The sequence below is a fragment of the Dermacentor albipictus genome, chromosome 6 (genome assembly GCF_038994185.2).
Source record: "Dermacentor albipictus isolate Rhodes 1998 colony chromosome 6, USDA_Dalb.pri_finalv2, whole genome shotgun sequence".
Taxonomy (NCBI): Eukaryota; Metazoa; Arthropoda; class Arachnida; order Ixodida; family Ixodidae; genus Dermacentor; species Dermacentor albipictus.
In genome coordinates this window covers 142974849-142999971 of record NC_091826.1, presented here as the reverse complement: position 1 = coordinate 142999971, position 25123 = coordinate 142974849, and the positions used below count along the sequence as shown (strand labels likewise).

Here is a 25123-nt window from a genome sequence, read left to right as displayed (position 1 = left end):
ATGGCTGTCGACCTGGACACTTTTGTCGCATGAGGCAGCCTGGTCAGCCCTGTGCACGCATTCATTCTGGCACTGTAGACCATGATGGTCTCTTGTTTCGCAGGTAGCGCTTGTAGTATCCATCGGCTCCGATTCTTCCGCTTCGGGACCTGTTGCCTGCGTTGCACATGACAGCGGTCGCGAGGCAGCATGGCTACTGGTGCAATCATTCGTTGACTGTTCGTTCACAGCACGGTCACGTTTAGTGATACTTGCCATGCTTCGTTTAATTGTTGCCTTCGGCTGCAAACGTGAAGGGTAGTCTGCAAAGACGGACGGAACTGCATCCTTCTTGAGCCGCCGTTTTTTTCCTTCTATGAAGTCTTCTGTTCTGAAATGGCGGCTGCATACTCTAGTGTAGTTTGAAGTTGTATTAGGCGACCAATCACCCCGCCTAATTACTGCAAGCCACCTCTCTCGTATACCAGCGGCAGCTGGTATTTCGTGGAACGACAGCCCGACAGTCTTTTTCTTTCCGTTCGATTTGCACAATGGTACGCAACAGTAAGACATACTGAGGCATAGGGAACACGTGCTTGCAAAATCCTGAAAGAAGAACAATACGAATTCAAAGTTGCGCAGTGTTAGCGCGGCCGGACAGGCTGCATGTGCAACACGTGCGTGCAAAATTTTGCCTGAGAAAAAAGAAAACGGATACTATGAAATACGAATGCAAGTTTCGCATTGTCAGCGCGACCGGACAGAGTGCATGCAGAATACGTACCTGCAAAAGCCTGAGAAAAATCGGAAATGCAATCAAACGCGGATGCAAACACGAATTCGTCTGCTTCGTACTGCGCGCGGCCCGTCAGCGCCAGCTTACTATCCTACTCACACAGCGCCGCCACGCGGCGGCGGCGGCGCGGGCGCCCGACGGCCTGGGGAGAGCGTTCGCCCAGGCACTGAAAAAATAGAGGAGGCACTGGGCAGGCTCGGAGTGCACGAAGCGGTGGATCGCTTATTTTTCGGGCTTTTGCTTCTCGTAAGTATACTTCGTCTTTGCGTTTGATGTGCATCTACTACGCGTAGCTAATCTTTCGACTGCATGATGCCATATATAGGTGTTCTGTGATGATACTTTATAGCCAGGTTCCTCACGAGCTTTTGTGATGCATTGCAGGGACCGCCGCACCGGCCAGCCAGTGCTACAGTGTCCTAATGCAGAGAACGTATAGTACACGGAACTGCGCTCCTTCAGAGTTATTTAGAGTCTTTGTCAGAAGCACGTAACAGTAACATGACTTGGTTACGGTGCTGCTGCATGGCAGAATATTTGAATGGCAGATGTCCCGAGTGCGGCATGTAAGTACGTACGTACGCGCGCTTGTTTAGCCTAAATAAGAGTTTCTATTGTTCCCCAATGGAAATGCACATTCCTGATGCACGGTTCAGATCTGCCGGCTAAGGGCGGTAGTGAATAAAGTCACCAAATTGCGGCCTCGTTGCGGTCTCGCATTGCGGCCTCATTGCACGGTCGGGAAAAATTGCTTTAGAACCAAAATTTCGCTGCGCTGTCAGTAGCCATTCACTGATAAGCTTTCTCCGCAGCGTAATGCTCAGTGCAGGTGTGATGGGGGTTGTGTGTGCGGTCGGTATGTGACCGATATTCCTGAACGCAGTGTCATTCAGCGATGTGCACAGCTGTGGCTGATTGTAGAATGTGGGCTGTGACAGGAGTGATGGGGACCATGCTCCTGCCTCGGCCAAGGTTGCAGCGATTTCAGAGCTGCAGGGAGCGCCCAGGCAGAACCTAATCTCGGCCCTATGCTGCAGCTCCAGCTTCTTGAGACGGGCACGTGGTAGTGCCACGAGTGGGGGGACGTACCGCAGGCGTGAGGTGGCTACTGCATGGTACAGCCGCAGAGCCCACCTAGTGGTGCAGCTCTGTCCTCGGGCAACAAGCTGGGAGACTGCCTTGTGGACCCGGAGGACCTGGACATGCAGGGTCTTGACAGCAGGCAGCCAGGTCAGCCGGTGACGAACGTGTAGCCCCGGGTACGTCACTGCCGGTCTTCAAGGTCGCCTTCCAGTTGCAGCTGTGCAGCGGGCGGTGTCTCTTGGGTGGAGCAGCATGGCCTCCGTCTTCCTTGCCGAGATGGCAAGGCCAATGCAGCTCAGGTAAGCAGCGGCGGTGTCGAGGGCTCTTTGCAGAGCCGAGCGCGCACTGCTGTGGCTGTGTGGTGGATTTCGCACACATAGGGCGATGTGGTCCGCGTTGATGGAGGTATTCACGTGGTTGTGGGGGTCAGTCTACAGGACAGCAGGCAGTCGGGCCAGGTTGAACAGGAAAGGGCTCACCACTGATCCTTGTGGGACGCCCTCTACCAAATAGGTCCAGGGCCTGCTGAACGACTGGATAGGGCAGGCCGTCAAAGGCCCCCTTCATGCCGATAAGCACCAGGAGCACGGCGTCACCGCAGGCCTTGGCCTCTTCCAGCGTGGAGACCACGTCCACGATGGAGTCCGCACTGCATCAGCTCCGCCGGAAGCCTATCTGCTCATCGGCCAGAAAGCAATGGCCTCCATCAGCTTGCAAGCAGCAGAGGTGAGTGAGACTGGCCGATAGGAGCTCACGTTTTTCAGCCAGCCTTCAGGATGGGGGCCACGTAGGCTGTGCGCCATGACTCCGGCACCTGCCCTGACTGCCAGATGTTTAAGCAGTCAAGCAGGTGCAGCTGCTCGCTGGCGGCCAGGTTGCGAAGCATTTGGGTTCCTGGTGCACTGGGCTCCTGGTGCACTGCGATGCTTGGAGCTCGTGCAGCGTCAGCGGGTCCTGGTAGATAGCCATAACCTGGCTCGATGGCCACCCTGGGTGGTGAGAGAGAAGGGAAGACGGAAAGGCAGGGAGGTTAACCAGGCTGAGTCCAGTTTGCTACCCTACACGTGGGGAGGGGAATGGGGAGTGAAAGAGGAAGAGAGAGAACTTAAGTGTAGGATGTCTATAGTCGGGCACTCAAGTCTGTTGCCCTCAGGTAGCGAAAAAGCGCTCGGACTGCTTTCTGGGCCAATGAACTGTGAGGCCAGGCTCCCAAGACTGGATGACAGGCCATTTACATAAGCAAAGACCCTCTGTGGTGGTTGTGCAGGCAGCTAGGCAGGCTGACGGAAGGCTGCCCTACCTTCAGGATGGCTGCAGTGCGTGGTACAGCCAGCGCAAACTGGTTGGCGAGGAGCTCCGCAAGGGCCTCTTCGCTGATGCTCAGCGTGATGGCCACAGCGAGGACAGGTTGTAGGCTTCCTCTCCTGCTGGTGAGGGATTTGAGCAGTCTCCAAGCCAGGGGTCCCCTGGACCTGCCCTCGATGGCAGAGCAGAGGCTCCTCCTGCGCCGGGCTTGGCGTCTGCAGCGGGAATCTGCACGTCTGTACTCGGTCCAATGCTCTGCCTTGCCCGTCCGGATTGCTCCACGCTCCATACGGCGCCTGGAGGCACGAATGTTGAGCAGGTGGAGGTCCGGAGCGGGGGTATCTGGTTGGGTAGAGCACTGAACGGTGGCAGCCTGAGCACAATCCACGATGGCGCTCAGGAAGTCACGGCCATCGTCCAACTTGCTGCAGTGCTTCCGGAACAGGGACCAGTCTGTGACGTAAGTGCTTGACCTAGGCCTTCTCCCAGACCTGGGGCTGATCACAATAGGGAAGTGGTCAGACCCCCATTTGTCCGAAGTTGTGGCCCAGGAGTAGGAGCACTGCTCAGTGTTGAGGGAGAGGTCAATGGCCGTGCGAGCTCTGCGGTAGACGTAGGTGGGCTCCCTGGTGTTCCAAGGTCAGCAGGCCAGCTCAGCTGATGGCATCTGTGAGGCCTTTGCCTCAGCGGGTGCAGCTGCGGCTTCCCCAATCCGTGTGGTGTGCGTTGAAGTCACTGCACAGGACTGCATGCCCACCAAGGCGAACAGCCAGCTGGATGAGGCTGGAGGGATCCCACGGCTTTCCTGGACGGATGCAGATGCTCGCCACAGCCGTGTCCTGGCTGCCAAGGCGTACCACAACGGCGCATGACTCCAAGGGGCCACCGGCGATGTCAGCAACAGGTAGAACAGCATGCGCCAGGGTGCTGCGGACATAGACTGCCGTGCGTGGCTTTCCTGGCTTATGGACTCCATCTAGGCAGGGTGCCGCAGTGCAACTGCGTGTGGCACAGGTGCTGGCACCCGAGTAGTCGGGAAGCCGTAGGTTCTCGGCCACGGCATATGTCTCCAGCAGTGCAAGTACCGTATAGTGCGGAATATGGGTTGAGGTTTTTTCCCAAAAATATTACTAAAAGTTCACCCCTTGACTTACATACCGGCCCTTGGCACGGCATGAATAGTCGTCTGGCAGCATGTAGGAGCGCAGACCTTTCGGCATCCACATTATCGCCCCCTTGGTGACCGACGCGGCCCAACTCGCGGGCGCTGCGCGGTTCTTTATTCTGACGAAGTTCTTTATTCTATGGCGCAGTGCACCCGGAGCTCAAAGACAGGGTGGCGGATTTTGTCCGCGAGCATCGTGCCAGATCTTTGCCAGTCACAGCAGAACTCATCTGCATCAAAGCTATTGAGATCGCCCGAGAATCCGGACTGCCCAAGGAACAATTCAAGGGCTCCATTTATTGGGTTCGTCGCTTCATGCAACGCAAGGGATTCGCACTTCGACAGCGCAAATCAATCTGGCAGAAGCAGCCATAGGCATACGAGGACAAGTTGGTCGAATTCCAGCGCTATGTTATCCGTCTCCGGCAGCAGCATGGCTACATGTTGGTACAGATCGGCAACGCTGATGAAATGCCGGTGTGGTTCGACATGCCGTCGCTCACCACAGTGTGCGAACGCGGCACAAAAGAAGTCGGGCTTCTTTCTACGGGGAACGAGCATTCACGGTGATGCTCGCGTGTACTGCAGATGGCAGAAAGCTGCCCCCATACATAATATTCAAGAGGAAGACGCTGCCGAAAGAGGCTTTCCCACGGGATGTCGTTCGCGTGAATGAAAAGGGCTATATGGACGAGGCCCTCATGCTCAATTGGATTAAGACCGTCTGGAATCGGCAACCAGGGGCACTCTTGCGGTGTCCGAGCATGCTCGTCTTGGATGCCTTTCGCGGGCACTTGACCGCAGGATTGAAGCTGGCACTCCGCGACGGGAGGACGGAACTCGCCGTCATTCCGGGAGGCATGACGTCAACACTTCAGCCACTGGACGTCTTGCTCAACAAGCCTGTTAAAGACCGTGTCCGTGAACAATATAATCAGTGGATGGCGGGCGACAACCTGATGACCCCAACCGGCCAGCTGCGCAGGCCGCCTCTCGTCACTGTGGCCACATGGGTGTCGCAGGTTGTGCCCGCTGCCCGACGATATGGTGGTGTGGGCATTCAAGAAGTGTTGCATAAGCAAGAAGTGTTGCAAAATTTTTTGCATAAGCCAGGAACGCACACAGGAGTCCAAAGAACTTTGTCACCAGGAGAAAAAGTTACAGCACAGTGGGTCGAGTCGTAACGAAACTTGCGAGCGTCCTGGGAGACGTCGGTGTTAAGCGGGGCGAGGCGTCTGCACTCTGCGAGGCGAGACACAAACTGTTCCAAGAAAGGAACTGATGGGGGTACAGGAGTCGAAAGGAATGATACATCAAGAATGAAACTTGGTGAACAGCCATAGATGAAGAAAAAATGTTAAAATCCAGTGGTACGTTGCGTAGCCATGTTATAGGCGAATGTCATGAACGACAGGATTGCATCCCCGTTCGTGTGGCCCGGGTAGATGTACAGTCGCATGCAATATGACTTGCAACACTCTTTTTCGTTGTTGAAGGGGCTCCACGGCTGCGCAGCAGCTCTGACATTCGAAATAGCAGTTTAATAGACACCACTAATTGAAGCTGTGTTTCGGTCTGGAACTTACCATGTGTCTGCACAGCCGTACAGCCTTGGAACCCCTTCGACCATGGGTACCGGTGTTGCAATTCATATTGCACGTGACTGTACATCGCAATCATCAAGCTGTTGGTCTGCGGATGGTAACTGGAAGTCGTCTTGCGAATTGTGTTAGAGGCGCACAGAACTTCGGTAAGGACAGAAGAGAGGAAGACTGCTGCGGTCACTGAGGAGAACGCGCAGAGCGCTGCGGTGTAAGATAATGTTGTGTAGAAAGAAATCGGCGACTTCAGCAGCAGTCCAGGATGGCAGAGATGCTGTCTTCGCATAGCGTGTTGGATGGTCTATGGCCGTTGCAATCCAACGATTTCCATGTGAGGTCATGGGAAGAGGACCGTACAAGTCTATTCCAACTACTTCAAAAGGCGAAGCGGGACAAGGCAGAGGTTGTAAAGAGCCAGAAGGAGCTGTTGGGTTTGCTTTGACAATGAACGCAGGGTGCAACATACTTCGCAACGGCTGAAGATGGGCCAGGCCAGGAGCAGCAACTTCATATTCTGTTGTAAGTCTTGTGGTAGCCTAGAGGACCAGTCGTCGCATGATCGTGAAAGGCTTCAAGCACCTCACATTGCAGAGAACATGGTATGACCGGGACCCATTTGTTGCCATCGATGTGATAAATGTTGCGATGTAAAACCCCATTGTGCAGCTTGAATTGATTAAAGGGAAGCTGAAGCGGTTTTCAATTTCCATGAATTGCTGGGATTGGGAAGAACAGACCTAATAATTTACGGTTCCGAAATTTTTTTCTTCGTTTTGTTAATATAAGGGGCGGAAATCGCTTTCTAAATCACCCCCGCGGACACGCCCCCATCGCTTCCCGGAGCGCCGGGTGAGGAGGTTACCAGAGGAGAGAACCGGTGAGAGTGACGTCACTGGCGGGGACCGAGCTGCCGGACCGGCGTGCTGGCATGCGCTGGCATGCCTCTTTCCGTCCTGTGCTTTACTGAACGACGCTACGAGAGATTTGCCGCCGCCGCCGCTCACGTTTGTTTTGCGATTTTCGTAAACTGTTCTTTCCTTCTGTGCTGCGTGAGTGCCTACAGCCAAGGGCGCCCAACATGCCCTCGTTCTGTGCAGCATTCGGCTGCGCGAACACACGCGGGCGAGACGATGTGGTGTTTCACAGGTTCCCGAAGCACAAGGAGCTTGCAGTGCAGTGCGGTGAGGAGAGATAAGTTCGTGCCGACGAAATCAACTGTGCTGTGCTCGGACCATTTCCGCGATAGCCGGATAGCCTTACGACAAATGCGGAAACGCGTTGTTGCTAGCGTTGCTATACTCCGTTTCATACATCAGGTGCAACGCTGTGGAGGCTTGAGATACTTCTTGCAGTGGCTGCGTTCGCACTTAGAAAAAGTTCGGTGTTTCTTGACCCGATTTTTGAGAAAACTTTTCATATATAAGCTCAGTTCTGAATGAAAAAAAAGAATTTACCCATAGAAACAATCCGTGTACTTATACGGCTGCTAACACGTTCTTTTAAATCAATTTTATTTTCGGCATTCTTTAATTGCAGCCCGTCGCGGCAGCTTCACGTGCATGCTCGTGCGAGCAAATGCCGCTGGCACGCTGCGAAGCATAGACGGAAACGCGCGCAGTAATAAATTTTGGTAACCGGACTTCGTGCGTAGCTTCCACAGCGTTGCACCTGAGGTATAAATTGGAGTATAGGCTTGCCTATAGTGACATTCGACGTACGGTTGCAGTTATCATGTTTACCACACGGCGGTGCTAAAACTGCCTAATGTCTTTATGTCAACACTAGCATGGAGCATACCGATTATGCATACCAACACTAGCATACCGATTCTTGATCGAGCCACAATCGCAAAGTCGTCGAACCATATTCTGAATATTGCACATATAATCCCCCTGACCATCTCGATCTGGATGTGTATGATAAGCAACTTCCATGACTGTACCTCGCAGCACTGCATGTGCGCGCTTTGAAACGCGGCACTTATGTTAGCGATCGTGTATCAACGCTCAGAAAACCACGGGACTTCAGACAAGCAGCGGCAAGGTGCTTGACATCGCGGAATTGTACCCGTGTTTACAATCTAATGAGAAGTTAGTGCTTCGGCATTCTTCCAGCAGCAAGTTCCCAGTGACACTTTAGCGCATTTTTTCTCCCGCCATTGGAACGTGCAGCTACATGAAAAAAAAAAAGCATACGTAACAGCTAAGATTTCCAGCGCGCGAGAAGGTGTACACATCGCTCTCGCTTTTGGCACACTCAACATCGTCGTTGCCGCCATCGTTTTCCGTATCGGCTGTCGGTTCGAACATGTACGGCGAAAATACAAGCTGTCCGAGACAGCGAGAACGTTCCATAATGCTTACAACTCAGATATGCAGCCAGAACAGAACAGCGTGCTACGTTCTGAAACGGCGGCATGCGGCGGCGCCGACCGGCGACTGCCGCCACTGACGTCACAGCGGCTCCGACCAATCACGGGCAACAGCGGCGTTCGCGCGATACCCTGAGGCGCTGGTGCGCGTTTTCATGAAAAAAGAGCCGCTTGCGCTTGTTTTCGCCCTTTTTGAACGAGATATTCGTGTTCAGGGGACTCAAAACTGTAGAATGCCGCAGAGAACTCATTTTTTTCGAAAAGTGTTTCAGCTTCCCTTTAAGTTGTCGACGAAGTCAGGCGTTTGGAGGTGACGAAGAATCTTCCATGCGTTGGAGAATAGTTCAGCAGTGTGGGTCGATGCGTTAGTGGGACACAAGGACAGATGGGCTGTTGTGTCTTAGCCATTCGATGGCTACAATGGGTAAAGCCGATGAAGAGGACTCAGGACGTACACAATCACGGAGAGGTTATGGTGAATCGTCATGATTCGGCAGAGGGTAGCAAGAGAGAGCATTGGTGTCTTGATGCTTCTTTGCAGCCCTGTAGGTGACATTGAAATCGTACTCCTGTAGGTGAAGCACACAGCAACCCAGGTGACCTGATAAATTCTTTAGCGATGAAAGCCAGCACAGTGTGTTATGGTCGGTAACGACTGTGAAATGGCGGCCATGAAGACATGGGTGAAATTTTTGCACGGCCCAACAGCAAAGCACTCCTGCTTGGTTATGGTGTAGTAATTTTCTGCACTGGTTAGTGCACGACTAGCCTAAGCAATTACTCGTTCGCGGAATGTGTTGTCGCATTGTAGTAGAATGGCACCGAGACTGACTGCTAGCGTCGGTGTGAAAGATGGTGGGCGCGGTTGGATCAAAGTGGCGCAGTACTGGGTCTGACGTCAGGGCATGTTGCAAAAGCAGGAAAGCATGTTCACATTCGTCGGACGAAACAAAGGGTGCATTACTGGGGAGGAGTTGATGGAGCGGGGACGTAAGTGTAGCGAAGTTGCATATGAAGTGCCGGAAGAAGCAAGTCCAAGAAAACTGTGCATGTCTTTTTGACGCAGTGGACACAAAATTCGAGGATGGCAGTAAGCTTCTCGGGGTCCGCACGAATACCTTCTTTGCAGACTATGTGCCCCAGAACTTTGATGGCCTTGCTGGCCAAACTGCATTGTGTGTGTGTGTGTGTGTGTGTGTGTGTGTGTGTGTGTGTGTGTGTGTGTGTGTGTGTGTGTGTGTGTGTGTGTGTGTGTGTGTGTGTTGAGCTGCAAACCAGCATTTGCAAGACAGGCAAGGACTTCATCAAGATGTTGCAAATGTTGTGAGAGCATGGTTGAAAACACAATGTCGTCGAGATAGCACAGACGGGTTTTCCATTTCAAGCCACACAAGACTTATCGATCATGCGTTCGAATGTGGCAGGCACATTGCAGAGTCCAAAAGGCATCGCACTGAACTCGTAGAGCCCATCAGGGGTAGCAAATGTCGTTTTTGCTTTGTCGGATTTGGACATCGGTATTTGCCAGTAGCCTGGTCTAAAGTCAAGGCTAGAAAAATACTCAGCACCATGGAGTGAGTCTAGTGCATCATCCATCCGTGACACGGGGTGAACATCTTTGCGCACGATTTTGTTCAGCGCACGGTAACAGACGCAAGAACACACTGAGCTGTCTTCGTGACAATTGCAATGACATGAGTGTCAACAGCTCAAGTGACAGTTGATCCACGAGGCAACAGTTGGGGTTCGATTTGGTTTATTGCAGTAAGCAATGCAGACCCCTCAGAGAAGCGAATAAGGCCAGGGGTAATCAGAATTGCTCGAGATAGGGTATGGTCATAGGGTAGAATGAATACGCCGCCATCCACAATGTTACAGGAGTTGACACCTATAATCTTTTCTCTAGGTGGCCAAAGAACGTAATCGGAAGAGGTGACGAGACGAATGCATTCTTCGTGGTTAGGAAGAGAATTGCCAGTGGCATCATCCAGTTGTGTGAGGCGCTGACGACAAGAGATAGAAGCAAACGCCAAAGATAAGAAGTCCCACCGCAAGATGAGTTCATGGGTCACTCACGAAATACCGCAAAAACAATGTGGTGAAGAATTTAGTCTATGGACACACGAACAGGACACGGTGCGATTGGACGAATAATAACCTTGGCCGCTGCACAAAGAGAAAGGCCGGAGTAAGGCAATTCTTGTGTTTTATAGAGTCCCAAACAGTCACATGGCAATAATCGCCAAGCGTCTTGTAACATGGAGCCACCTCAGAATTGCGCCAAACAAAGATGATGGATGCAGCCAGTCTTGCCAGATAACTACATTTTGACTATTCTGTATTGTTTGCATTTTTTGTGTAAAAGGAATTGTCGCAGAGAGTTTTATCTTCAGTGGCCTTCAGTTGACGTCATCTGCTACAACTAGCACATAAGTTAACTCCATAGCACCACTAGGATGGAGACATTGTGTCGTGGGGTGCTACCTTAAAAGTGGACAAGAAGATTCTAGAGGAAAAGTGTGAGATGGTCACAGTAATAACCAAGGCATTTGGCATGGGAATGACCCAGCTATGAAAGTATTATCAGATGTGGATAAGCATATAATACTAAATGGCGCCTTGCACGAGTCCCAAGTGTCAAATGTAATGAGTATTGTGCATTGAAAGGGCCAAAAATGTTTTGTACATGCAAGGGAACACTATGGGCATTTGATAACAGTTGCTTAGATGTACTACATTAACAGGAACCAAACGAACTCCCTTAGACATAAGCATGCAGCAAATTCAAGGACTAGATGAAGCTTCAAAGAAGTAACTGCATTTCATGTAGGATAGGTGTGAATGACCTTTGTGCACGAGATCAGTGACAAAAACACTAAATGAATGCAGTACAGTGTCTGTATCATATCTTGTGCAGAACAAACTAGCCTGGAGTTTCAGCGTTCCTTGTCAGTTCATTTAAATAGGCACTACATTGTTCAAAGTGCAATATTGTTCTACAAAACATAATGTGCAAGATGTAGCATGCTAACCCTCGTGGCTCAACAACTACTGAACCGAAACCTCAATGAGCAGTGAAGCTTCCTTGTAATTTTCATCGTAACCATACTTTCGCTCTTGAAAGTGAACCTCTTTAGTGAATTTGCTTGTGTATTAATTTTTCTTTAGGCAAGTATTTTTTATACATGTTAATGTCTCAATCCTACTTTTTCTTTCCGGGGCTAAAACAAAATGCCTCTTATTTCACTTTGATCTTTTGACCTAGGAAGCCATCATCTGGTGCTGTGTACAGCAAGCACATGCTTCGGGCAAGGAGGGAGCCAGCACCATATCTACATCAGCAAGAACCTCGGTGCTCAAAATAAACATTTTCTGTGCAAATACCTGTCTTTTTATACTTCCAGCATGAATTAATAAGTTTCTTTTGCCTTCACATGCAGGAAGGTTTATAGGAATAAATAGTGACTGTTGAATGCCCAGGAAAAGCCTTGAAGCCATTCTACTTGTACAGTGATAAAGTACATGTGTACTTGAACTTGATAGTACAGAAACGAAAGGCAAAGTAACAGGCAAAATGCTCGGGGCAGCAGTCGTATAAATGGTAGATGAACACAGCTAATTGTGCTGTCCAGTTTCAGTTTGACCAAATGTTGCAAGAATTGCCTTCAATATGAATCATTCAGTTTAGCCAGCTAAAGTCGAACTCGTACAAACTTTGGAATGTCTGCTGGGAATTTTAGCATAAATGGTATGTGTGCATCGTTCAGCAGCACCACAAGCCCAGTAAGGTTTTTGCGTTACTGTCCCCCCTCCCTTGGGGTTATTGCAGTGTCTACTTCAAGTGCTTGAGGGTATAATGGAGAAGGACTCCATTCTCCAATGAGAAGGCTATATAAATATGCAGGACAAGAGCTTGTAGGCCTGGTTATAAGCATGAATTAGATATGTATAGACCAAAGGCAATATGAATACAATATGTTAAATTGCATCCATATGTGGGAACTGCCCACATCAAAGGAAAGAAAGTGCAATACTTGCAACCTACCAACATAAACATCAGTCTAGGGAAGGATTCTGTAAGGATCCACTAAGTGGACTGTTTCAGCACACACTGATTAGGTAGAGCTATAAGCTGGTAGAGCAAGTGGCAATCATCACCATGGGCTCTCGTGCTCTATTCATTCAGCGTGTACTGGAATGGACAGTCCACTTAGTCAACACTTACAGACTAGCCCCCTAGGGCTGTGGAAGCACGCAGTATATTAAGCTTAAGTCTGGAGTGCTACCTTCTGCTTATGTGGCAAGTCCTCCTGTTTACCTGTTCCTTTCAACTGAGAGCTGAGCACTGCCTAGGTTAAGTCAGAAAAAGCAACCAGGGTCCATAGAATTCAAACTATTACTATTTGCCCTATATAAGGGGACAGTGAAGCCTAAAATGACACTTGACTTGGGCCATATTTTTCGCGATATGCCAGAGAATATTGGGATTTCCCATCAATTTTACCATTCCTACATCACATAGTGAACAACCTGAAAACTTAACACTGTTGCGCAGAGCGATGAAGGGTCAGGATTTGAGCGAGAAAACAACACATGACACCTGAGCGCAAACTATGAACTGGTTTATTTTTCTGCAAGTGAAGCGTACATAAAGCCTACACGCATGCACAGGAGTCCTCTTCCCGGTCTACCTACACCCTCTATTGTCAGTGATTATGCTAATCTCTTCATTGCTGAGTGAAATAGACGGCGGGCTGACACATGAGCCCTGTGGGTCCACCTTGAGGTTGTATGCTTCCACGACTTGTCTTTTCCTTTGGTTCCTACTTTTCAGCAGAATCATTGCCTTGTGATAATCACCAGTTGATAGTTTGTGCTCAGGTGTCTATTGTTTTCTCGCTCAAGTCCTGTCCCTTCGTCACTCCGCACAACAGTGTTAAGTATGTTGAACAAACTAGCACACTGCACAATTTTCCTGATCTTGAAAATAATTGTAAACTAAAGTCCGTGAGAAACAAAGTGTTCTGTCATGACATACAGATTTATGCATGATCACTTGGCTATATAAAAATACAATTTTAGCCAATGTTAACGAAGAGCTTCACTTCTGGAGTTCACTTAAATGTCTGTGATGCATTGTGACAGTACGAGGTCCTGGAGATCCTACTGTGGAGATAAGTCAACATTGAGCCTATTCCTGTTTAATGTATGGATAGATGCCTTCACGAAGAGTTGGAGAAACTGCACAATACAATGTTTTATATCACATGCTGTGATAAAGTGTACACGCTGAGCTTAATGTTTTAGAAAAGCTCAAGAAAAGGCTCCAGAATAGGTATGATGGATAGGCAACCTTTTATTTGGCTCTCTTCATAGTGAAATCTAGACGCATCACCTCAGCCACACTTAGTAAAATCTGTGGGCTCGCACTGCCCATGCCTTTACTGCACAAGTTGCCTTGGTGCTCCCAGTCTTGACAGGTAACACTTAAGCACACTCTCATGCACGTGTTTGTTCCAAAGCTACAGCTGCTAACTAAAGTAACTCCCACATGCGATTCTGTAACTCTAGACCTAACTGCAAAAACGCATGCAGTACTACGAGTTTGGCATGGAGTCCACATGACATGTGCACAACTTCAAATTTCGTATAGGCAACAGATAACTGGTAACCTGTTAGAGTAACAAAATGGATGCCAAGGAAAATTCACCCAAAGCCTTAGGCAGGAAAATGAGGTGTTGTGATGAGATAAATAGCAATCACATTTGATCGACTGACTAAAAGCTGGCAGGGGTATTGCATTTGACATGATTGAAATGAGCTGCAGCATGGCATGGTAACTGTGGCAGCCTTTACAATGCCGCGCTCTCTGAATTACACTTATGTGCATCCATATGCTGCAGCGACCAACTGTTTTTATTCAAGAAAGCCAGGTTTGTGGTTCAGCACACATCATACGCTGGCAAACTCACTGATGAGTCAACTCCCTGAGATCATCCCATGAGTCTGAGTGAGCCCAGCTGAGCAGTATTTTGGCGAGTTTGAGCCCGAGTGAGCTCGGCTGAGTAGTATATTCTTATGAGTTCAAGTGAGCAGCTAATTATAATTTTGGCGAGTCTAAATAGTGAGTTCCGATTATTTTGCCAACATATATATGGTCCGTGTACTTTCGAAATTCAGCTACGACACTTGCGCATAGGTTGGAAATTAAGCTTCTCGCCAAGTGACTACTGCATAAATGATCATAGAGCCAGCGAAGAACGATACGCCTTAATGATGCAGCGTGCCGCGCGGGATCCATGTGTGCAGCGTGCCAGTGGATGGGTGCGTGTTTGGGAAATTAGGGGGTTTCGACCCATCCACAGATAATTTACATAATACCTTTCTCCATAGTATATTATTGCGATAGCAATTTTTGGACACCCTAAGCGAATTTTCGCCATCGCCCTGATGTTTGGTTTAAAGTCCAAGTGTGACAAAAATTATAGTGCTCCGTTGCATCCCTTATGCTGGGGTTAATTGCGAATGAAAGGGTGCGATTGTGAGCCGAGAAGGATGGCAGCTTTATGCGCGCTGTCCACGTCCCGTGATCAAGTGCGCGCTAGGGTCAGAGAGCGCGCGACGTCTCTTGCCTGGCCGTGCCCGTGCATATGGCTGTCCGCGCGCAGCAGAGTGCATATACACGGCCCGCGCGTGCCACATTTTTTAAAAGTAATTTGCGGCCGGTGTAAAGGCGGCAAGCCGACGTGGCTGCTGGTTTCACGAGTGTCAATTGGAAGTAGCGATATCTAAGTTTCGGGCGAAACTTAGAGAACAGTGACTTCCTTAGAGGGGCCAAAATTTTGGGGCGCATGAGCGGCACGTATAGTAGAATGCAGTGTTCCATTGTAAAAAAAAAATGATGTAACAAAATAGAGTGCTGAGTGTTACGTCTTTGTTACATCAAGGTTCAACAAAAATTAAGCGCTGGAAATCAGCGCTGGACGCACATGCAACTCCTTACTCCACACTGAAAACATTTGAGAAAACATTTTTTTTAAATACTTTGTACATTTGTATAAATCCCTACCTGCGGATATTCCTCTGGTTTAGCCTAATTATGTGCTGCCTACTTAACTTACTGACGCAGCATACGTATCATTGCGAAATTTATAATTTTTTGCTTTTAGAAAAAGCATCGAGTTATTGAATTTTGCGAACAGAAAAAAAATTGCAACTTCCAATATAGCGCGCTTCCTAGGCTATTAAATAGCTACAATGTTCAAGGAACGTACTGTTTCCATGAGTGGTTTACTCATGCAGTAAGATGTACTGCTCCTACACCTTGTAATAAAAAGCATATGCATCGACACATAGCAGCTGATATTCTTGCTTATTTTCTCATCACAGAGGTAGATGGGGCACATGAACCAATATGCTCACACAAATCAACGTGACCAACTACTGCGGAGACATGGCAACGAATTCTTTGTTTACCTTGTACACCACAAGTGCGAGGTTTGCGCATTAATTTGACTTCATGAAACCCTATTTATACTACAGGCTTTACGGCAATGCTTGCATGCAGTGCGGTGAAGCGCTCGACGAAACTGCACATATTATATGATTTGTTTGATATTAACTCGAGATGCAAACGTTTGTGCAGGCAGGCAAGCAATGTTTCCATTCACGCAGCGCACCAAAATAGCGAGGTGTATGCATTGATCTGGTTTCATGACATCGTACTTTTGCCACTAGCTTTACGGCAGTGCTTGTGTATAGTGCTGCGAAGCACGACGGAACTGCACGTTATTATACGGTGTGCTTGAAATCCACTCGAGATGCAAACGTTTGTGCAGGCAGGAAACGAATGATTTAATTCACGTAGCACAACACGAGAGCGCGCTCTATGCAGTCCTTTGATTTAATAAAACTCTATTTCTGCCACAGGCTTCACAGCAATGCTTGTGTAGAGGGCTGTGAAGCTCGACGCAGCTGTAACAACATCCCACAGTACACCCGATTTTTACCGAGTTTGTTTTAAAGGGCCCCTCACAGGCTACATAACAAATTTTGGTTATACACTGAAAGTTGTTACGTGCCCTCTAAGAAGTGTTCTACCGCAAGCATTTTTCAAATTGGTTCATTAACAGCAGATAGAGAATGATTGAAGTGCCGCGAACGCATGATTTCAGGAGGCGAGCGTCGCCGCCTATATAAACACTCTCTCGACATTCCCCGTTTCGCCTGTGTAAGCAAATTTCCTTCACTGCGTTCTCCCATACCGGAGCCGAGGGGTCGCGGCGGGTATACCCTGCCGTCTTCTTTTTTTCACCGTCACCGGCACACTTCCGGTGACGGTGTCGCGCGAAGCTGTTGCGCTTGTCTCGTTTCCTGTAGCGGACGATAGTGCGCGCTCTACACGAGAACACGTGATTAGCGGTATAAGTCAGTGCCCCAGCACTGAGGCAAACGCGAGAGGATAAAAGAGCATTCATGATCGCAATGCTGGAACACATGTAGACAATGACGTATAGTTTCGTTCTCTGCGCGCGTGCAAACGTCGGGAAAAGGAGGCGAAACGGAAATTCATCTCTCTTGCTACAGTGCGAAGTAAAACAAAAGCACCCAGACATTCGGGTTGTATTTTTCATTATTTCTCTAAACTTTAATTAGTTCACTGCAGCAACAGATTCAACAAATAACTGATGCTGCCTTGAATCTAAGTCACGTGTCACTCTGAGTGCCATCACAGCACATCCTGTGCTCCTATGCAGCAGCAAAGTTACGGGCATTCATCTGCTTGCTGCTGCGATAACATTATGACACTTTAACTCAGAGGTACGATTTTTGTTGTGTGAGATTATAGATAGCCAGTAGACTACTTGTCTGATGTTAAATGCTATGACCCACTGGCAATCCACGATGCACTCAACGAAACCGTTTTTATGCTGTGTGTGGCGTGACTCACCAGTGACCCACACGCAAGAATTCTTGCTCTTGTGTTGCCATCTGAGGTTTGAAATTGCAACTAATATATATTTTTATTGCATTGGACATGGGGTGGCATGTTTGTTTTGGAGAGTGGAGTGGCGGCGCATTTCTCAGTTGGGTTTCTTGCAAACTTTCGCAGCAGTCTTTGAAATACGTGCCATTGGAATAAGTACCTGCATTTTTCTTGCTACTCCCAAACTTTTCAGCGTGTCTAATAGATAGATCCTCATACCCCTTACGGATGAAAAAAAAAAGCACAATGCAGAGGAAACAAATAAACTTAGTTTTGGGCCAGAAGAATGCACCAGCAACTTCGCGATCACCAGCGGATGAGTCAAGTGCTTCAGTGTCAGATGTTCAGCAGTGGACAGTGAAATCAGTGACAAAGATAGTGTTTACGAACCATCACAGACCTCAGCCAGCATGTCGAATGGAGAGTCAGACCTGACTGATGATTCTGAGGTGAATGATTCAGGATACAATGCTCTCATTTCTCTCAGCCCATCTCTAGAGAAATGGACACCAGCAACAACCACTTCGCCTAGTGTGACACTACACGTACTCTAGGCCGCCCACTATCATTCAGTTGCCATCTAGCCGTTATGCCCCATCTTTATGTTCACTGTTTATTACGGATGACATTTGGCAAATGATGGTCAATGAAACAAACAGGTTCACACAAGTGTTGAAGTCAACTACTCCTAAATCTAAATCACGCTTGAAAAATTGGACGGAAACCAATGCCAAAGAAATTAAAGCATTTATTCGAATACTGATTTGTATTGGTCTCCTCCGTCTTCCTACTCCCAAATCTAAATCAAAGTTGAAAAATTGGATGGAAACCAATCTCCAACAAACGAAAGCATTTGTTGGAATACCAATTTGTATTAATCTCGTCCATCTTCCTATCCGAGTCACTACTGGGCAAAAAGTAACCTGTATGGTGTTGAACTCATTCATCAAAATATGAGCCGTGACCGCCTTCTCCCTACTTTTGAGGTTCCGGCATTTTGCAGACAATTAACTGGTTGCAGAGTTGCAGGATCACGTCTTTAAAATCCATCCTCTGGTAGAGAAATTGAACCAAAATTTTTGCCACTGTGCTTGAGCCAGGAAAGGAGGTTGTGATAGATGAAACAATAGTGCCATGGTGTGGCAGACTTTCGTTCTTACAGAGTCAGGCTGTTCAAGGCATGTACCAAAGACGGTTACAGGCTAAAGGTTGATGTATATGCCGGAAAGTGTGACTGAACAATTGCCATCGGACATGCCGAAGATGTATGCTTGAAACTCCTGCAAAATTACAAGGAAGTTGTGTGCCCGCTGTCCGTAGACAACTTCTACATGAGCTTGCCGCTCACTTTTCGCCTTCTAAAGGAAGACACTTTCATTCGTGGCACAGTTCGCTCAGTGAGGAAAGGGCTGCCAAAAGATCTCACTGAAGTAAAGGTTGCAAATGGCAGTGTTACCGAACTTCAGTCCAAAAATGGAGTGAAGGCACTGAAGTGGATGGACAAGAGGCCTGTTCTGATACTCACATCTGTCGCCAAATATGAAGCAACTTTGGTGGACAGTGGGAAGAAAACAAGGGACGGTGCACCAATCATGAAACATCAGGCCGGTCTCGATTACAATGCAGCAAAAAAGGGCGTCGACTATAGTGACCAAATGACGTTATACCACAACTGCCCTAGAAAAGGATTCAAGTGGTACAGAAAGGTAGCTGTTGAGTTGCTTGTTGGATGTGTCATCATAAATGCGTGGAACATTCGTGGCATGCTTGAAGGAAACTCTACGCCAATTATAAAATTTCAAGATGAACTGGCTCATTCACTGTTCGGCCCTCGTCAAGACAACATCGAAGAAACTCGTGGGAGAAGTGTCCACATGCTAAGAAAAACTGGCACATCGGCACACGACACTCAGTGGCTCTGCACTGGCTGCTATGCAGCCAACAGTACCAGCAGTAGCCCAAACACTATGGAGAGTGAGAAAAGTGACCACTTTCTGTGAATAACGCCCCGGCAAGCCATTCATCTGTTTGTTGTGCTTTAATTCTAAGCACAAGTAACCTGAGAAGCAAGCTAGCTTCAACTGTAAAATGAGTAGGATGAAAACTTCAAGACATGGCTAATGTTCATACTAAATTTTAGCCTTTCTCTAACTAATAAATATTTCTAACACAGGAACTGACTTCTTGTCTTTTTTAATGGCAAGCACTTTGTAGTTCAACATAGGTTTCTAGCATCTTGAATCCATTGAGGGGCTACAGAATGTATTAAAGAAAGCTAAAAATGCATAATGTTGTGCTGAATGTGATCAAGACACATGTACAAGAAACTATAGTCATTAGTTCGATGAGGACAGTAATGTGCTTTAGCAAGTTAGAACTTTGTTACCAAGTTGCCCACATTCACATCTTAACAGATTTAACAATGTTTCCACTACGTGGAGAACCTTGATCTACAGTGCTTTTATCATACTGAAGAAGGTTGGTGTTCCTATTATAACACGTGTACTTAAGAAGCTCAATCTCTCAGGATTTCATGTTGTTTTACTTGACATAAGCTTACGAGGCTTACAGATTACGTGCTCGTATCTCAACGTAAACACTTACTTCCTTTTCAATGATTTTCATTTCTGTAAAAGCACAGTAAATTTCGTCAGACGAGAAGTGCAAATGTGTTTTTTATTCTTTCATACTTGGTGCTTGCTATTATACAACTTACTTACATCAACTTGCGTGTTTAGAAAACTCATAAAAAACACTCCCCCCACCTTCTTCTTTCTTCTTTTACTTTCCATTGACTCTGACTTTCATTATGCTAATAAACTTCAGGAGAGCTTGCTCTCAGGCTAGTTTGTACACACTGCTAAGAATGAAAAAATGGAGAGAAAACGGGACAAGAAAGAAAGGCCTACAGAATGCTGATTTGCGCGCGGCAATCTATATCAAGGACGGGGTGCTGCACCAGGGAAGCTAAGAAGCCGCCACAACAAACTATGGGAGCTAGGTGAATGGCTTCGATGTCCACACAGAAACATAAATATAGGAATGTTATAGAATGCTGTGTCATTCAACAACCCCATGAATGTTGAAAAGTGGGACACTGATCAGCTGAAAAGAGTTTCAGAGAGCTCCAGGGAGTGGGGAGGATGATACAGTAAGGGGGCTATGGTGGTGACACGCATTAAGGGCATCAAGAATGAAGTGAAAAATTATGGAACATAGGGGGATTGTCTCATCACTGCTCGATCGCTCAACACCAGATAGCTGTGGCCAGTTGCCTTAGCTGAGATTCACCTACCCTGTCATAGCATGTGCTGTGCTTGCTGCTTTGCAGTCTTTAGAATAGGCAGGTGTCAGGGAAGCATGCCCATAATGCCTGCAATTAAGTAATAGGCGACTTGCAAAATAGTGCCCGCTCTCTTCCATACACAGCCATGGCTGAACCACTCACTAGCAAATCTGGTAAGAAAATAACGCTGACCTTCACTGTTACTTGGGCTGCAACAAGTCTGGGCTGCAAACAAGAAGACACAAGACAGAGCGCTGTCATGTTTTTAGCACAGTTCACTTTCCTAAGTAATGTACCAACAAGGTCATAATATACATTATATAAATACATCAATTTGTAAACAAAATGTTATTTTTAATATAGTCATTTTTAAAAACAGCACAAGGATGATGCATAATTTTAGGCGTAGTCTTAGCAATGAAAAACTTTTGTCAGAAGTTAAGCAAAGTTTTGGCAACGTAAAAATGTGCATCCTCATTGCTAAAGCATTCCTGTCCGGGGAGTGCTAGGAGTTTGTCTTGGTGTGATGTAAAACCCTCCACACATTTATATAGTGCTAGAGAGAGAGGTGATGGGGGAGTGGTAGCGGCCAGTGGAGAATCCTTCCCTGAAATGAATTTCTGGCTACGGCACTGAATGTCTGCAATGCCTTGTAATAGCAATAGGTCTTGGATGGAAACACTATAGATGATACCAGTGAACCTATTGAGCCTATTCCTGTTTAGTGAGGTGATGTATGTTTTCCCAAAGAATTATAGAAACTGTACAATGGAATGTTTTGTACCACCTGTAATAACCATGCTGTAAGAAAACAGAAAGGCTGAGCTTAGATGTTGTAGGAAATCTCTTAAGAGGCTCAAGGATCGGTAAAGATGACTAACTTCTGTATTCTCCACTCAACCCTCCACCTGGATTCAAATGCACAGCAGCCCCACTCCTTGACACAGGCGGTTGCCTAGCTTTAATTAAACTTCATGTCAATTACTGTGAAACACAGCGTCGTCTTCAGTCAAGGGGTGGCACTGTGCTCATCTCAGTGGAATGAAGCTTCCAGTCATAGATGGTTTCAGAATACAGGGTAAGTGACCTCACATTTTACTCTCTTCGTCATGAAATCTAGACACCAAAGCCTCGGTTTGAACAAGTAATGCTTTAAGTGCTCTCTCATGCATATGTTTGCTTTAAGGCAGAGTCAGCTTACTATTTCCTGCTTCTGCCACATGCAAATGACACAAAAATATCTCAATAAAATGATTGTGATTTAAGTGGTACACACTCTCTGCAATGTGATTAAATGTTTGTAATAAAAGAAGCACTACTCATGTGCTGGTCAGCATCTGCAGCATTATGTTCACCAAGATAGCTTTTTTGTCTCAATATATTCAATATTGTTGCAAATTTAAGAGGTTTTGCAGCTAACATGTAGCTGTCAACTTGTGTCTCAAGAACATACAGCTTTAGTTGAGAGGAGCGCTATATTGCATGAGACAAAGGAGCATTTTTAGACTGCTTGTTTTATTTATGTGTGAAAAACAATTGTGAAGGTTTTAATAGCAAAGTAATACAGTAGGTGTTGGCAACGCGAACAAGCCATGCAAAGTGTATGCATTAGAAATGAACTATCCAGATGAGGACCCCCCACCCCACTGATATATGTCAATGCTATAATATCAAATGCTGTGACATTTAACACATATGGTGACAAAAAAAAAGGATAACTAAAGCAAGAGCAGCATTAATAAAACAATATCAACTGCAAAATTTATACAATTTTTCTCAAAACTTTTATCTTCGCATAAACTGTGGCATCACACACTGTGGGCACTTTTGCTAACAACCTTCACATTTCACTAGTGCTAATTCTAGCTTCCCTTTAGCTTGTAGCTTGATTCTAGCTTCCAGCTCAACTGCAATGTTTTGAACGTCAGGGCATGTGCAAGTGAAAATTAGTTTGTGATGGCCATATGGATCTGTTTCTCTGCCTGAATAATAGGGAGAGGAGGGCAATATAATTGCCTTGAGAACTATTAAGCAGAAGCAGCATGGTGGATGAGGAGCAGTGGCCAGAATAAAACATTTCAGGAGTTCAATGTAGTAAGGATACAGGAGTCATATGATTAACTTCGCAAGAATATGAGGCCATTATAACACTAAGGGAAACAGACTGGCCCATCACACTGAATTTTCAAATATCCTAACTGGTCTAGAACACCTTGCACAGCTGCTGTAATTAGGAAAAAAAAAATGTAGCATTGTCTTAAAAAGACAGCTTTTTTGTTTGTTTACTCTGCTATGCCACTGTACACATTATTACTATTACTTTTTTTTCTTTTGGAACAGAAAGTCACCATATGCCTGGAGGTTTTAGATCACCTTCTTGGTGTGCTCCCGATATATGAACAGTTCGAAAACATTAACATTGTTGGTTGGTTTATTGCCCAAGTAGAGCGGCACGTAACGACTGACTACGGAACCAGGCGTGTGAATATGCACACCCTGTATCCAATCAACCCCTATATCAATCAATTTTGTACAATTAGACCTCCATATATTGAACTTTAATGTAACAAACCGTTTTACTTTGCAGAACTTATTTGGTGTGCATATAGAAATCTTCAATTTATTGAATTCTGTTTATCTGCAATTTCAATTTACGGAAACTATAAATTCTTCTAAAATTTATATGAGGATATGTGTTGCATTTGAACTGCAAATTCTATGGACGTACAAGCGCTTTCCGGGAGTAAAGCTTCACGATTTCCTTCCAAAGTTTATTCGACTTAAGGACAAAATTCTGCAGCAAAGTTATAAACGACCACAGGTGACAAGCAGCTGAATGCGAGGTATCTGGTACAGACCCACGGGGGAAAACTTAAAAACCACAATAGCACACATTCAGGCGAGTATGTAAACAGGCGAACTAAGCAGGGAACAAAAACAACACAGCACTGCTTTCATAGGTCCCGAATGATCAGAGCTTCGTCAGAGTTGGTGCAAGCACGCATCCGCAGATAAAACGGGCTCCCACCGTGCATTGACCAATACTTCGAGAGCTGACGCCTACACAATAACCGGGGTAGGTTACAGCACTTGTTTCTGCTCTGATCGTATAGTGTTCGAATGATGTCGCGACAACCAACGCAAGTACTTGCAATAGGGGCGACGACCTTCCACAACTCCAGAACATCACAAAAGACCGTTTGCACATGTACTAACCAGCCAAACAAACTAACCACGGCAGCGAAGACCACTTAAATCGAACATACAACGCAGAAACACCTCGTAAAGGTTTCACCATAGAGAAAGGTTACACCTTGTTGCACAGACGCTCACAAGAAATTCAAGAAATGTCCAAAGCGCACTACCGCCGCCTTATAAAAATCCAACGGGAGCCAAGCCAAATCAGTAATAAGTTGGCTATTTGGGTGAACGCAACGTACCCGTTAGAACCACCGGGTACGCCCAACGCCGGCCCTATGGAAAAGAGAGCGACGTTCCAGGCATATAGTTATAGGAGGCGTTGTTCCAGGCCATAGCCTCCTATATTTCTTCATGCCCGCTCACTGAGTGGGGGAACAAAGCGCGCCGTCCGTACCGCCTAGTTCATGCGCCCGCCACCAAACCGCGCTGCCTTCCCATACCCTGTCCTCCTTGACCCTGTCCCAGAGCAGACGACGCGACGCCGCCGCTTGCGCACGCGCTCGTGGAGACAAGTTTGGCGTTCGTATTTGAGATGGAATTATAAAATATAATCGCACGTTAAATTGATGTTCGTACACAATGTACAGTGGAAGTAAGCAACACAAAACATGTTGTGGAGAGCCAGCCCTTCACCAAAAAGCGCCGAACTGTGAGATCATAGCTCACAGTTTGAGGGTCTTTCGTGACAGCGGTTTTATTTCAAACACTTTAGCCATGTCGTGTTTGTCTGTCGCCTTCATTGCAAAATTTGTGAATATTGGGCGAAAAAACTTTGTCAGCAACAGTTGCAGCAGGTTCTCTTGGTGTCCTGGCGTCGAGCACATCAATGTTTTGTGCTCGCGGAGTATTGCAGCGGCATTACTCACAGCCTCCTTCAAAGGCTGATTCATGTGCCTTCTTCTTGCGAGAAGAACGTCGATAAATTTATCTAATGCGTAGAGAACCGCTAAATGTTGTCCAGTTGGGTAGATGAGTCCACCGCGGTCTTGGTGCTTTATCAGCGAGTCCGAGGGCGCCGAGGCGTTTGGCTTTTTTAACAGGCTGACGCACTCCTCGCAATTGATATTTTCTTGTACAACTCTTGCCAAGTAGCCGCCGACCATAGCCAATGCTGCGACATCTGGAGTAGGAAGCAGAGGCTGTCCTCGCTTGAGTCGCTCTGTGAGCTCTCTACATGCATCTGCAGGGAATTCCTCGCTGGTTCCTTCCCTTGTGTTTTTCTGTTGCGGCAGCGTTGACAAGTAATCGCTGCCTTCTGCTGCCATTACGTTGCTCGTACCAGCCGCCGACGCGATGCCAGTCTTCAGAGTCTTCTCAATACCTGACAGAACAGCTCGGGCATCCGTTTGA

At 47.1% G+C, this 25123-nt stretch overlaps 2 long non-coding RNA genes across 5 annotated transcripts; one reads left to right on the top strand and one right to left on the bottom strand.

Moving 5' to 3' along the window:
* Positions 1-882: 882 nt before the first annotated feature.
* Positions 883-11698, top strand: LOC139061394 (uncharacterized). Of its 3 annotated transcripts, XR_011515435.1 has the most exons (4): positions 883-1021; positions 1160-2157; positions 2296-2584; positions 11566-11698. It is a non-coding gene; the product is annotated as an uncharacterized lncRNA (long non-coding RNA). The 3 variants fall into 3 exon arrangements; XR_011515433.1 differs by having other exon boundaries at positions 940-2157; positions 11566-11697; XR_011515434.1 differs by having other exon boundaries at positions 940-2157; positions 2289-2584; positions 11566-11697.
* Positions 2595-23939, bottom strand: LOC139061395 (uncharacterized). 2 transcript variants are annotated; one of them, XR_011515436.1, is made up of 3 exons: positions 23789-23939; positions 20765-20797; positions 2595-2847 (listed from the first exon to the last, which is right to left on the bottom strand). It is a non-coding gene; the product is annotated as an uncharacterized lncRNA (long non-coding RNA). The 2 variants fall into 2 exon arrangements; XR_011515437.1 differs by lacking the exon at positions 2595-2847 and adding an exon at positions 20090-20659.
* Positions 23940-25123: the final 1184 nt, after the last annotated feature.